The following is a 13,746-nucleotide window of genomic DNA, read 5'->3' as shown; positions in this document are numbered from 1 at the left end:
GCCATGAAGGCGGCACGGTAGCACTGTGGTTCCCGTGCCAGGGTCCCGTGTTTGATTCCCGCTTGGGTCACCGTCTGTGCGGAGTCTGCATGTTCTCCCCGTGTCTGCGTAGGTTTCCTCCGGGCGCCCCGGTTTCCTCCCACAAGTCCCAAAAAACGTGCTTGTTAGGTTAATTGGCATTCTGAATTCTCCCTCCGTGTACCCGGAAAGGCACCGGAGTGTGGTGACGAGGAGCTTTTCACAGTAACTTCATTGCAGTGTTAACGTAAGCCTAATTGTGGCACTAATAAAGATTATTAACTCATTGACCCATCTCCACCATTCCTTTCCTCCACTCCCAGTTTTCTCCCATCCTCTACTCTGGTTTGGTTCAATTCTAACCTCTGTATAGAGTGAAGTTAACGACTCAATCATTTTCTCTCCTGGTCACTGAAGCCCCACCCACGTCCTGTTGCCTCACCATGATGGCCGTACATGAGCTCTGCTGCTCCCTGAACCATGATGTAGAGATGCCGGCGTTGGACTGGGGTGAGCACAGTAAGAAGTCTTACAACACCAGGTTAAAGTCCCAACAGGTTTGTTTCGAATTACTATCTTTCGGAGCGCTGCTCCTTCCTCAGGTGAATGAAGAGGTAGGTTCCAGAAACATATATATCGACAAAGTCAAAGATGCAAGACGATACTTTGAATCCGAGCCTTTGCAGGTAATTACAGGATCTGTAAAGGCTTAATTACCTGCAAAGACTCACATTCAAAGTATCGTCTTGCATCTTTGACTTTGTCTAAATATGTTTCTGGAACAGACCTCTTTATTCACCTGAGGAAGGAGCAGTGCTCCGAAAGCTAGTGACATCGAAACAAACCGGTTGGACTTTAACCTGGTGTTGTAAGATTTCTTACTGTACTCCCTGAATCAAGATGGCAGCCATTAGCCTGTGACTGTTCCGGGGAAAAAGCCCCAGACCAGCAAATTTGGGACCAACATGTTTTTATTCTCACCTTGTGGCCATCAGCAGGTTTTATTTGGAGACACAATTCCCTGCGGATCTGTCACCCTCACAATGCCCGGGTGATTGACGGCAACTACCGACCAATAGGAAGAGGGGGGCGGGACTGGACCACCGACCAATCGGAGTGAATGAGGGGCGGGGCCTGCTGTGATTGAAGCATGCGCAGTGTGTGTAATGGCGTCGGGGGGTTTATTCAGCTCCGAAATTGGTAAGTACGGAGGGAGCGGGGAATCGCGTGAATCTACGGAAACGCTGCGTGAACATGTTGTGTAAGTCACAAATCTCCGAAAAGAGCTGACTGGACCACCCAGTTTGTACCGAGCGGGGCTGCAGATCCTCCTGTTCGGCCCAGTTTGTCGGCCTCCATCTTTAATAGAGGCCATGTGCATCAGGGCGCATGCGGGATCGCCATCTTTGTAATGGGCAAATGTCCAGTGACTGGGTGGAGCATTTTTTAAAAATATTTTATTTTGGCATTTTCATAAAAATAAACCACGCAGCAGAAAAATCGTCCAACATTGTAGATAACCAATACCAACTCCCCTCTGCTCCCCACTAGGAAGAGCTTGTTACCCATTGTTCAGACTGGAGACAACTTGTCCATCAAACTGCATTAGCCTTTGAGTCCCAATGTCTTACCGATGCAGAGCAGTGGCAGAGAAGACAAAAACGGGGTGGCACAGTGGATGTCACTACTGCTCACAGTGCTAGAACCCAGGTTCAAATCCGACCTTGGGTGACTGCGTGGAGTTTGCACGTTCTCCCCATGTCTGCGTGGGTTTCCTCAAGAGTGCTCCGATTTCCTCCCACAGTCCCTTTCACTTTCTCTCTACTCCAATAGAGGTGAACCAGTTGGGTTTCTATGCCAATCCAGCAGTTCTCATGGTTACATTTTCCTGTTGCCAGCCCCACAAATTACCAGATTAATTCTGATCAATTTCACAACCTGCCTTTGTGTTTTTGTGGGTTCTCTCTCACTCCCTTTTTTCTGTTTTAAATCAATTTCACAGGGTATTACAAGGGGAAGCTTTGCAATTGGGGAACTGACATCGAACATGATATCAGAATCTGATGGACCAAGCCAATTTATTGTAACCTGAACATCATTGGATTTTGAACATGAATGGAAAAAGCACCGATCACAGTGGGGGGAAATTGTACATGTGTCCTGCATGTGGACAAGATTTCAGCCAATCATCTGGATTTTCGGAACATAATTGCAGTCATGACAGGGCGATGCCATGGAAATGTGGGGACTGTGAGAAGGGATTCAATTACCCATGCCAGTTGGAAACTCATCGACGCAGTCACACTGGGGAGAGACCATTCACCTGCTCCCAGTGTGGGAAAGGATTTGCTCACATATTCACTCTGCTGAGACACCAGCAAATTCACACTCAGGAGAGGCCATACACATGCTCTGTGTGTGGGTTGGGATTCAATTGGTCAACTAACCTTGCATTACACCAGCGGGTTCACACTGGGGAGAAGCCGTTCACCTGCTCCCAGTGTGGGAAGAGATTTGCTCACTCATACACCCTGCGGACACACAAGAGAGTTCACACTGGGGAGAGGCCATTCATCTGCACCCAGTGTGGGAAGGGATTCACTCACTCAGCCAATCTGCTGAGACACCAGCGAGTTCACACTGGGGAGAGGCCATTCACCTGCTCCCAGTGTGGGAAGGGTTTCACACAATCATCCCACCTACTTGCACATCGATATATTCACACCGGGGAGAGGCCATTCACCTGCTCCCTGTGTGGGAAGGGATTCAGTCAGTCCTCCAACCTGCTGAAACACCAACAAATTCACAAGTAACTGTTGTGATTGGATTATGCTGTTAATCATATTCAGCATGAACCATGTTCATTTGACTCTGTTTCTGCTGAATTGAAAAATAACTCCAGCTCAGTTATAGGTGTTAATGGAGTCGGTCTTGGAAAGAGAGGATTTGCAGTTAGGAAACACAAACTAAACATCACATCAGCATCTAACACTCACCAAATTTATCGTACACTGAATATCATGGGGTTTTGAACATGGAAGGAAAAAGCAACATTCACAGTGGGGAGAAACCGTACACGTGTTCTGTGTGTGGACAAAGCTTCAGTCGATCATCTGGCCTTTCGAAACATAAATGCAATCACACTGGGGAGAACCCGTGGGAATGTGGGGACTATGGGAAGGCATTTGATTCGCCATCCCAGCCGGTAGTTGGGAGTCACACTGGGGAGACGCTTTTCACGTGCTCTCAGTATGGAAAGGGATTCACACACTCATACCACTTGCAGACACACCAACATGTTCACGCTGGGGAGAGACTGTTCACCTTCTCCCAATGTAGGAAGGGATTTGCTCATTCCTCCAATCTGCTGAGACACCAGTGAGTTCACACTGGGAGAGACCATTTAAATGCCCAGACTGTGAAGAGTGTTATAAAGATTCTGGGGAACTGATGTCCCATTAACATGTGCACGCTGAATTTAGATGCTCTCACTGTATCATAGAATTGACAGTTCAGAAAGAGGCCATTTGGCCCATCGAGTCTGCACTGGCCCTTGGAAGGTGCACCCGACTTTCGCTTATACCTTCACCCTAACCCCGTAAACCAGTAACCCCACCTAAATCTTTTGGACAGTAAGGGCAATTCAACATGGCCATTCCACCTAACCTGCACATCTTTGGACGATGGGTGGAAACCGGAGCACCCGTAGGAAACCCACGCAGATACGGGGAGAACGTGCAGACTCCGTACAGACAGTGACCCAAGCCGGAAATGGAACCTGGACCCTATGGTGTGAAGCAACAGTGCTGACCACTGTGCTACCATGTCGCTCAATCGGCAGCTTACCACTCAAAGGACTGGGTTCAGACCATCGTCTCACCTCACTGTACAGAGCATGTTCACACAGGGGAGAGGCCATTCACCTGCTCCCAGTGTGGGAGGGGATTCACTCAGATTCCAACCTACTGATGCACCAGCAAGTTCACAAGTAACTTCACTGATTGGATTGTTTTGCGAATCACAGCCTGGACTGAACCATATTCATTGGGGTCTGTTTCTCCCAGAAGTCCCGAAAAACGAGCTTGTTCGGTGAATTGGACATTCTGAATTCTCCCTCTGTATACCCGAACAGGGGCCGGAATGTGGCGACTAGGAGATTTTCACAGTAACGTCATTGCAGTGTTACTATAAGCCTACTTGTGTCAATAATAAAGATTATTATTATGATGTTCATAAACTCCAACCCTGTTGTAAGAAATTAAATTCTGAATAAAAATCAAGTCAAATCAGTTTGTGTTAATCATAGTTAATCAATGGGCGGCACATTAGCACAGAGTTAGCACTGTGGCTTCACAGCACCAGGGATTTGGGTTTAATTCCTGGCTTGGGTCACTGTGCGGAATCTGCACGATCTCCCCGTGCCTTTGTGGGTTTGCTCCAGGTGCTCCGGTTTCCTCCCATAAGTCCCGAAAGACGTGCTTGTTAGGTGAATTGGACATTCTGAATTCTCCCTCTGTGTACCCGAACAGGCGGTGGAATGTGCCAACTCGGGGATTTTCACATTAATTTCATTGCAGTGTTAATGTCAGCCTACTTGTGACAATAATAAAGATTATTATTATTATGACTGTGGAATTAATTGGATGGATGTTCCAAAGAGCCAGCACTGGTATAATGGGCCAAATAGTTTCCATCTGTGCTGTGTCGTTCCATAAAATAATGAATATTCAATAGGAACAGTAGTAAGCCATTCAGCCTTTCAAGCCTGCTCCTCCATTTAATAAAAAAATGACTGATCCAACACTAAGTCCATTTTCCTGCCTTCTCTCCATAATCCTGATTTCCCTAAATTATTAAAAACCTATTGATCTCAGCCCTGAAAATGTTCAAGGACTCTGCCTCCAAAGCTTCCTGGGGTAAATAATTCTTTGGCAGAAGAAATTCTTCCTCAAATCCTCTTATTCTGCAACTATGTCCACTGGTCCTACATTCTACCATGAGTGGAAGCATCCACCCAATATTTACCCTGTCTAACCCTCTAAAATCATTTCTCATACTTCTGCACTCCTCTGAGACAGACTCAACTTGTTTAATCTTTCCTCATATGGAAATGTCTCTATACCCGGGATCATTGGTGTAAATCTCTATACTGCCTCCAATGATATATCTTTCCTTAAATGAGGGGACCAAATCTCCCTTGAATAAGCACCCGCATCACATTTGCCTTCCCTATTTCCTTCTGCTCCTGTATGCTAGCTTTCTGAGCTTCAAGAACCCCAAGTCCCTTTGGGCTACAGCTTTCTGCAGTCTCACCATTTAAACAAGAATCCGCCTTCTCATTCATTCTTCCAAAATGAACAACTCACATTTTCTCTCATTGAATTGCAGTTCAGCATCAGTAAATAGAGAAGGAGAGGAGCCAGTGACTGTGGGATTGACGCAGACAGACTTAGCACCCTGAGAGGAGTCAGGGAAAAGTTGGAAAAAGTTTAAAAAACTAATCATGTACCGACAGAAAAATAAAGGTTTTTTAGGAATGGAATACAACAGCGCAGATATTCACAAGAATGTAGGTGTTGTATTTATTAATTTCTTTGAATTGCGTAACTAAATTAGTTTCCTTCTGTTTGGATGCTTGAAAGGTGCTGCTGTTACCCAACATTCCCTGCGGGGGTGAATGTGTTCTCGTCACTGAGGGAGGCCAATACGCAGGCGCAGTGCTGAACTCTCCGGAACATGCGCAGTGTCACCTTGCTCAGAGGCGGGTGAGTGCAGGAGAGGTTTTTGTTAATGGGAGAGAGCGGGCGGGGCGGAGGGAGGAATGGAGCCGGGAGGTGAGGGTGGGGAGGGAGCGGAGGCTTCAAAAACACCGGGTGTAGGCCCCAAGACCAAATATGATCCCGCAGGTCCGGAGTTTGTATATCGGAGGCTTTTTCCTGAGAATAGGCCCAGATTTAAAAACCATCTTGTTTCAGCAGGAGCAGTGCGCATGCGGGACTATTTGTTGTACGTAGTGGAGTGGGCGGGGCTTCAGGGTCCCAGTGACCAGGAGAGAGAATTTCTGACTCGTTGATCTCAATTTGCTAATGGATGGGAAATGCCTCAATGAGTAAATAACAGCTGATTATAGGAGGGTAATTGAGGTGGCGGAATGGATGTGGAGGCTCCATAAACACCCTGTGGAGATGGCAGAATAAGATTAAGAATCTAATGTTTAATCCGGGCGGGGCTGGGGGGGGCAGGAGTGTGCATGCATACTGTCAGCAGGAGAAAATGTTGTGAATTTCTCTTCTAGTCTGACAGTAATCGATTCTGGAAACTCCTTTTACTGGAGGTTGGAAGGGGAGGATTTACACAAAGCAAACTCAAACCAAGAGAAATGTTTTTCTCTTCTGAATTTTTAATCCTGGGCTGACAGTGATGACTTTTTACAGGACATTAGGAAAGCAGAATTTTAAGGTGGAAAACTCACCCAAGATTCACTTCAAAACCTGAGAGTAACTCAGTTTATTAATACCTGAATGTAAGTGTTTCTGTTTTACTTGTGGTTCAAGATTTAAACAGCTGTGTAGCTGGAAATAGGGTGGAGCAAGATTTGCAAACAAGGATGTTGCTTAACCGGGGCCCAATGTAGATCAGTGAGCACAGGGGTGATGAGTGAGTGAGTGGGACTCAGTTCAGGAGACATGGCAGCAGAGATTTGGATGAACTCAAGTTTGGCAGGTTTCCTACCCTAAACAACATCACTGAACTAGTTTGGTTTTTACAACAATACAGCAGTTTTTATGGTCGCTTTTTCCTAGTGCTGGTCCCACAAATGACCAGATTCATTCAGCTCAATTTTACAACCTGTCTCTGTCTCTTTGTAGGTTTGCACTTACACCTTTTTCTGGTTTTAATCAATTTCACAGAGTATGAGAAAGGGACAAATTTGCAGTTGGGAAACTCGAACTAAGTATCATATCAGGATCTGATTGAGTCACCCAATTTATCGTAACCTGAATATCTTTGTATTTTGAATATGGAAGGAGAAAGCACCATTCGCAGTTGGGAGAAGCTGAACACATGCTCTGCGTGTGGACAAGACTTCAGCCAATTATCTGACCTCTTGAACCACAAGTGCAGACACAACGGGGAGAAAGCATGGACATGTGGAGACTGGGAGGGGTTTCAATTATCCAGTTGAGCTGGAAACTCATCGACGCAGTCACACTGGGGAGAGACCGTTCACTTGCTCAGAGTGTGGGAAGGTATTCAGTCTGTCTAGCAACCTGTTGGCTCACCAGCGTGTTCACTCTGATGAGAGACCTTTTAAATGCCTAGTGTGCGGGAATTGCTATAAAAGTTCTGGCAAACTGATGCGCCACAAACATATTCACAGTGATGAGAGACCATTCAGGTGCTCTCACTGCGGAACTGGGTTCAGGCAATTATCTGATCTCGCTGTACACCAGCAAATTCACACTGGAGAGAAGCCGTTTTGCCTGCAATATGTGTGGGAAGGGATTCAGTTGGTCTTGGTCATCACGCCTGCTGTCACACCAGCGACTTCACACCGTAGAGACCATTCTCCTGCTCTGTGGGAAGGGATTCACAAATTCTTCCGCCCTGCTCAAACACCAGCGAGTTCACACTGGGGAAAGGCCATTCACCTGTTCTGTCTGTGGGAAGGGATTCACTGGGTCAACCGACCTGCTGGAACACCAGCGTATTCACAGCGGGGAGAGACCATTTGGCTGCTCCATGTGTGGGAAGAGATTCACTCAGTCATCAACCCTGCTGACACACCAGCGAGTTCACACTGGGGAGAAGCCATTCAACTGCTCCAGATGTCAGAAGGGATTTGCTCACTCATTCAACCTGCTGAGCCACCAGCGAGCTCACAAGCAACTACTTTGATAGAACTTTGCTGTTTATTCATTTGGGTGTGTTTCTAAAGTAAAGGAAGTCCAGCCCCGTTATAGGAATTAATATTCCGGATAAAGATCAAATCAGTTAGATGTTTTTAATATCTCCAACACAAGTTAGTTCCTTTTGAAGGACTTTTCCTCTCCCCTGTATCCCCTATCCTCACCTCCAAAAAGCCTTGAGTTCTTTGAGGATATAATAAGCAGGGTGAATAAAGGGAACCAGTAGATGTGGTTTGCCCAAGACCGTAAGAAACGACAGAGAGTTGTGAACACCGCCCAATCCATCATGCGAACCCGCCTTCCATCCATTGACTCTGTCTACACCTCCTGCTGCATTGAGAAAGCGGACAGCGTAATCAAAGAGCCTCCCATCTGTGTTTTTCTTTCTTCCATCGGGCCGGAGATACAAACGTTTGAGAAAAAGCAATAACAGGTTCAAAAACAGCTTCTTCCCCGCTGTTACCAGACTCCTGAATGACTCTCTTATGGACTGAACTGATCTCTTCACAAATCTTCTCATCCAATGCCTGTGCCTATGTATTTACATTGTGTATTTATGCATGTCCTATGTTTTTTCATGCATGGAACGATCTGTCTGGACTGAAGGCAGAACAATACGTTTTACTGTACCTCAGTACACATGACAATAAAACAAGTTCAATCAATTTGGATTTCCAGAGGCATTCAGTAATAATAATAACCTTTTATTGACACTTGATGTTACTGTGAAAGGCCCCGATCGCCACATTCCGGCGCTTGTTCGAGTAAGCTGGTACAGGAATTGAACCCCTAAGGTACTATACAAGGTTATTGCACAAGATAAGGACTCATAGTGTTGGGGATGATTTTTTAGCATGGATAGAGGCTTGGATAACTGACAGGAAAGAGTGAGTTGGGATAAATGGGTCATTTTCAAATTGGCACACTGCAACTAATGGACTGCCCCTGGGATCAGTGTTGGGGCCACAACTATCTAGATCTATATTAATGATTTAGAACCATAAAATTCCTACAGTGTAGAAGGAGGCAATTCAGCCTATCGAATCTGCACCTACTCTCTGAAAGAGCACCCTACCTGGGCCAACTCCCTGCCCTATCCTCATATCTCCGTAACCCGTAAATCTTTGGACACTATGGGGCAATTTAGCATAGTCAATCCGCCTAACCTGCACATCTTTGGACAGCATGGTGCAATTAGCATAGCCAATCCACCTAACCTGCACATCTTTGGACAGCATGGTGCAATTAGCATGGCCAATCCACCTAACCTGCACATCTTTGGACAGCATGGGGCAATTTAGCACTGAACCTGCACAGTTTTGGGTGAGGGGGCAAATTGTATTGCAGCTAAATTTGTAACTAGAGAAGGTGAACTGCTGTTGGAACAGCAGTTAATAAACAGATAGTATGGACTTCTGGTGGCGGCATGTAGGTGGAGGTTGCCTGTTAGGTAGCTCCTGTCGAGGCTCTGGTTTTTGGACTTTAATGCCCAGTTTCCAGGGCTGTTTTTGTATGTTGGTGTAGGAAGGCACAAGGAAGGTGGGAGATGTCGAAGATCCAGAAATAGGGCACTGGAAAGAAAGGGGTGAACAAACGTGAGTCCGGCGGGAAGGAAGATGGCGAAGGGTGGATCGCTGGGTGGGGCCGCTCCCTTCACAGTGGAGACTCTGACCGAGGTGATTGCCGGGAATTTGAGAGGCAGTTTGCCAAACACATGGAGATGCTGAGGAGGGAGATAATGACTGCGATGAAAGAGTGGGTGGAGAGGGCGATGGCCCCGATAAAGACAGCAGTGTCGAAGACATCAACCGAGGTGTGGGAGCAAGGAGAGAAGTTGAAGGGGTGGAGAGGGCACTGCTGCAGCACAGTGACCAGTTCACCTCGATGGGTGAGGAGCTGCGGAGGGTGGCGGAGGCCAACAAAGATCGCAGAGCTAAGGTGGAGTACCTCGAAAACAGGTCAAGGAGGCTAAATCTACAGATCATGGGCCTGCCCAATGGGGTGGAGGGCCCAAGGCCAACCAAGTACTTTGCAAAGATGCTGGCAGAGCTGTTGGGGAAGGAGGAAGATCCCTCCTGTTACAAGTTGGACAGGGCACATCGGTCACTCATAAAGTAATCTTTATTGTCACAAGTAGGCTTACATTAACACTGCAAGGAAGTTACTGTGAAAATCCCCGAGTCACCACATTCCGACGCCTGCTTCCATAATCTGTTTCCATAATCTGCTTCCATAAGTTTCATGTGAAGGAGAAGGTCCTGAGTTTGTACAAAGCAAAGGCGAGAGGTGAAGTGGGAAGGTGTTGGTATTCGAACATACCAAGTCTTGACAACGGAGCTGGCAAGAAGGCAGGCGGCCTACGGACGAGTGAAAGAGGTACTGTACAGTTATGGCATGAGCAGTAGTCTACCCTGAGAAGTAAAGTGTGACACAACTCAAGCGATTTCTGTTTCGAGGCGGCGGAGACGTTCATGAAGTTCAAAGGACTGGGCCTGAGGTAAGAGATGGGACTGGAACTGGGACTTGGACTGAGGGGATGGGGCCTTATCTTTCCTTTACTCTGTTTCTTGTTTTGTGTTTGCTGGTGGGTGTGTATGGGTTTTGTGTTTGATGGTGGGGGGTGGGAGTTTTGTGTTTGATGGTGGGGATGTATGGGTTTTGTGTTTGATGGTGGGGGTGTATGGGTTTTGTGTTTGATGGTGGGGGGGGGGTGGATTTTGTGTTTGATGGTTGGTGTGTGGGTTTTGTGTTTGATGTGTGGGTTTTGTGTTTGATGGTTGGTGTGTGGGTTTTGTGTTTGATGGTTGGTGTGTGGGTTTTGTGTTTGATGATTGGTGTGTGGGTTTTGTGTTTGATGGTGAGGGTGTATGGGTTTTGTGTTTGATGGTTGGTGTGTGGATTTTGTGTTTGATGGTGGGGGTGTATGGGTTTTGTGTTTGATGGTGGGGGTGTATGGGTTTTGTGTTTGATGGTGGGGGTGTATGGGTTTTGTGTTTGATGGTGGGGGTGTATGGGTTTTGTGTTTGATGGTGGGGATGTATGGGTTTTGTGTTTGATGGTGGGGGTGTATGGGTTTTGTGTTTGATGGTGGGGGTGTATGGGTTTTGTGTTTGATGGTGGGGGTGTATGGGTTTTGTGTTTGATGGTGAGGGTGTATGGGTTTTGTGTTTGATGGTGGGGGTGGGAGTTTTGTGTTTGATGGTGGGGATGTATGGGTTTTGTGTTTGATGGTGGGGGTGTATGGGTTTTGTGTTTGATGGTGGGGGTGTATGGGTTTTGTGTTTGATAGTGGGGGGTGGGGGTTTTGTGTTTGATGGTGGGGGTGTATGGGTTTTGTGTTTGATGGTGGGGGTTTTGTGTTTGATGGTGGGGGGTTTGTGTTTGATGGTGGGGGTGTATGGGTTTTGTGTTTGATGGTTGGTGGGTGGGTTTTGTGTTTGATGGTTGGTGGGTGGGTTTTGTGTTTGATGGTTGGTGTATGGGTTTTGTGTTTGATGGTTGGTGGATGGGTTTTGTGTTTGATGGTTGGTGTGTGGGTTTTGTGTTTGATGGTTGGTGTGTGGGTTTTGTGTTTGATGGTTGGTGTGTGGGTTTTGTGTTTGATGGTTGGTGTGTGGGTTTTGTGTTTGATGGTTGGTGTGTGGGTTTTGTGTTTGGTGAATGGGGAAGCATAGTTTACCTTTGTTTCTAATTGGTTACAAGGGTATGGGGCTTTGGGTTTATGTCTGTTTTCTTGGGGGGGGGTGGTTTTGCACTGGTTTTGTTTGTTTTTCTGGGACCGGGTTATGGAGGAGGGGAACCTGGGCAGGGGTGGTGGTGGTGTGTGTGTGTGCGGGGGGGGGGGGGGGGTAGAACATAGTGTGTCCCTATATGCCGATGATCTGCTGTAGTATATTTTGGCACCGAGCACATGGTGTCGTGTATAATGGAATTGTTCCAGAGATTCGGGACTTTTTCAGCAAATTGAATCTCGGGAAAAGCAAGTATTTGATGGTCTCCCTGCCGGGAATGGGAGTTGGGGGGGGGGCGGTGCTGCCATTCCACTTGGCAGCAAACCTACTTTTAGGTATTTGGGTAAACAGGTGGCCATGGATTGGGCAGGGCTTCAGAAATTTAATTTCACTAGCTTGATAGGGAGGGTGAAGGCTGATTTGCTGAGGTGGGACAATCTCTCTCTGCTGTTGGTGGGCCAGGTGCAGGCAGCTAAAATTAATGTTTTGCCGCAATTCCTGTTTTTGTTCCAATGTCTGTCAGTCATTTTACCCAAGTCCATCTTCAGTGGGGGTGGACAAGCTGATTTCCTCGTTCATCTGGGGGTGGAGGGGCAGGATTAGGAAGGTGGTGCTGCAGACGGGGTGGCAGGCGTGGGGGGGGGGGGGAAAGAGAGGGTTAGGCCTCCCAAACCTGCTGTATTAATATTGGGCGGCGAATGCAGAGACGGTGTGGGGTTGGAAAGTCACCTTTAAATCTGGGACTCAGGTGATGATATGAATTTGTGTCAGGTGACAAGATGTAGACCCATGTTTTACCCCAGAAAGCCTTACACCCAGAGTGATAGTATTTCAGAACCAGGTGTGAAGGCTGAATTCATCCTCAAAAGGCCGATAGAAGTTCTATCATGGGAGCATCCACTGGAAAAATATTTGCCCCTATATGTGGGAGCGACAGAATCTGTGAGGAACAGCTCCTCCAATCACAGATTCTGTCTCTCCCAATGTTGTTGCTTCTGCAGAGACAGAATCTGTGATTGGAGGAACAGCTTTGTCGTCCATTTTGAGGAAGGAAGCTGGCTGACGTGCTGCCTGAGTCAGTGCTGTGTGGAGGAACCGTGTCTCCCTGGGAAAGAACTAGAGGGTTTCACAGCAGTGGGAGTCTCGTCTCAATCCAACCATCGCAGACACGTAGAGCTTTCCCTATTCTGCTGAGCAAGATTTCATTACTTTTATATATACCCAGGAGGTGGGGTGCACAGCTCAGGAATTGGAGTAATCGGGTATTGTGAACTTACTCACTAATCACATCTGTCAAATTAGAAGTTGAGATACATTCATCCAGGTTTCATTCTTCACTGCTGTTATTTGCAGTTGAACGCTCACAGACAATATACAGAACCCCCGGTCTGAGCTGATCTCAGTGGGCGTAGTGAGGTTATCGCTGGGTTTTCAATGTAAATCCACACAATGAAGATCAGAATTGGGTGAGTTTTTTCCTGCTCCACCGTCTCATCCAATAAACACTCGGCACCTATTCAGTTACCTTATGTCAAATAGTTTGAATTCTCATTTTGGAAATGGAGTAAGGGGGTTTCCTTTTTAAATAAATTAACAAAAACATCTTGGACGGGGTTCTGCCGTAATCGGCGGGGCTGGCAACTCCAGCGGGAAGGAGTGGTGTGAACCACTCCGGAGTCGGGCCGCCCCAAAGGTGCGGAATCCTCCGCATCTTCAGGGGCTAGGCCCACCCCGGAGTGGTTTGCGTCCTGCCAGCCGGCGGGAAAGGGGCTTGGCGCCACGTCAACCAGCGGCGAAGGGCCTCCGGCGGCGTGTGCTGGCGTCAACCCGCGCATGCGCAGTGGGCTTAGTTTCTGCACTGGCAATGGCGGACTGCTACAGCCGCCGGTGCGGAACAATAGAGTGCCCCCACATCACAGGCCTGCCGGCGGATCGGTGGGCCCCGATCGCAGGCCAGGCCACCGTGGGGGCACCTCCCAGGGCCAGATACCCTCCTGCCCCCCCAACGGCGCCCACGCCGTCAGGTCCCGCCGGTAAGGACCTACTCCAATTTACGCCGGCGGGACTGGCAAAACACGGGCGGGACT

The 13,746-nt window shown here is 47.6% G+C and overlaps 3 long non-coding RNA genes across 3 annotated transcripts in view; 2 read left to right on the top strand and 1 right to left on the bottom strand.

Annotated features, from left to right (window-relative positions):
* The window catches only part of LOC140421854 (uncharacterized), a 514,775-nt gene that overhangs the window by 383,353 nt on the left and 117,676 nt on the right, over positions 1–13,746 (bottom strand). The window lies entirely within an intron of this gene.
* Positions 1,067–4,307, top strand: LOC140421864 (uncharacterized). The gene is made up of 2 exons (XR_011947139.1): positions 1,067–1,218; positions 2,021–4,307. It is a non-coding gene; the product is annotated as an uncharacterized lncRNA (long non-coding RNA).
* Positions 5,677–8,593, top strand: LOC140421868 (uncharacterized). Its single transcript, XR_011947142.1, has 2 exons — positions 5,677–5,783; positions 6,930–8,593. It is a non-coding gene; the product is annotated as an uncharacterized lncRNA (long non-coding RNA).

Source organism: Scyliorhinus torazame, chromosome 5 (genome assembly GCF_047496885.1).
Source record: "Scyliorhinus torazame isolate Kashiwa2021f chromosome 5, sScyTor2.1, whole genome shotgun sequence".
Taxonomy (NCBI): domain Eukaryota; kingdom Metazoa; phylum Chordata; class Chondrichthyes; order Carcharhiniformes; family Scyliorhinidae; genus Scyliorhinus; species Scyliorhinus torazame.
The sequence above is the reverse complement of the archived record's forward strand: the minus strand, read 5'-3'. Positions and strand labels throughout refer to the sequence as shown.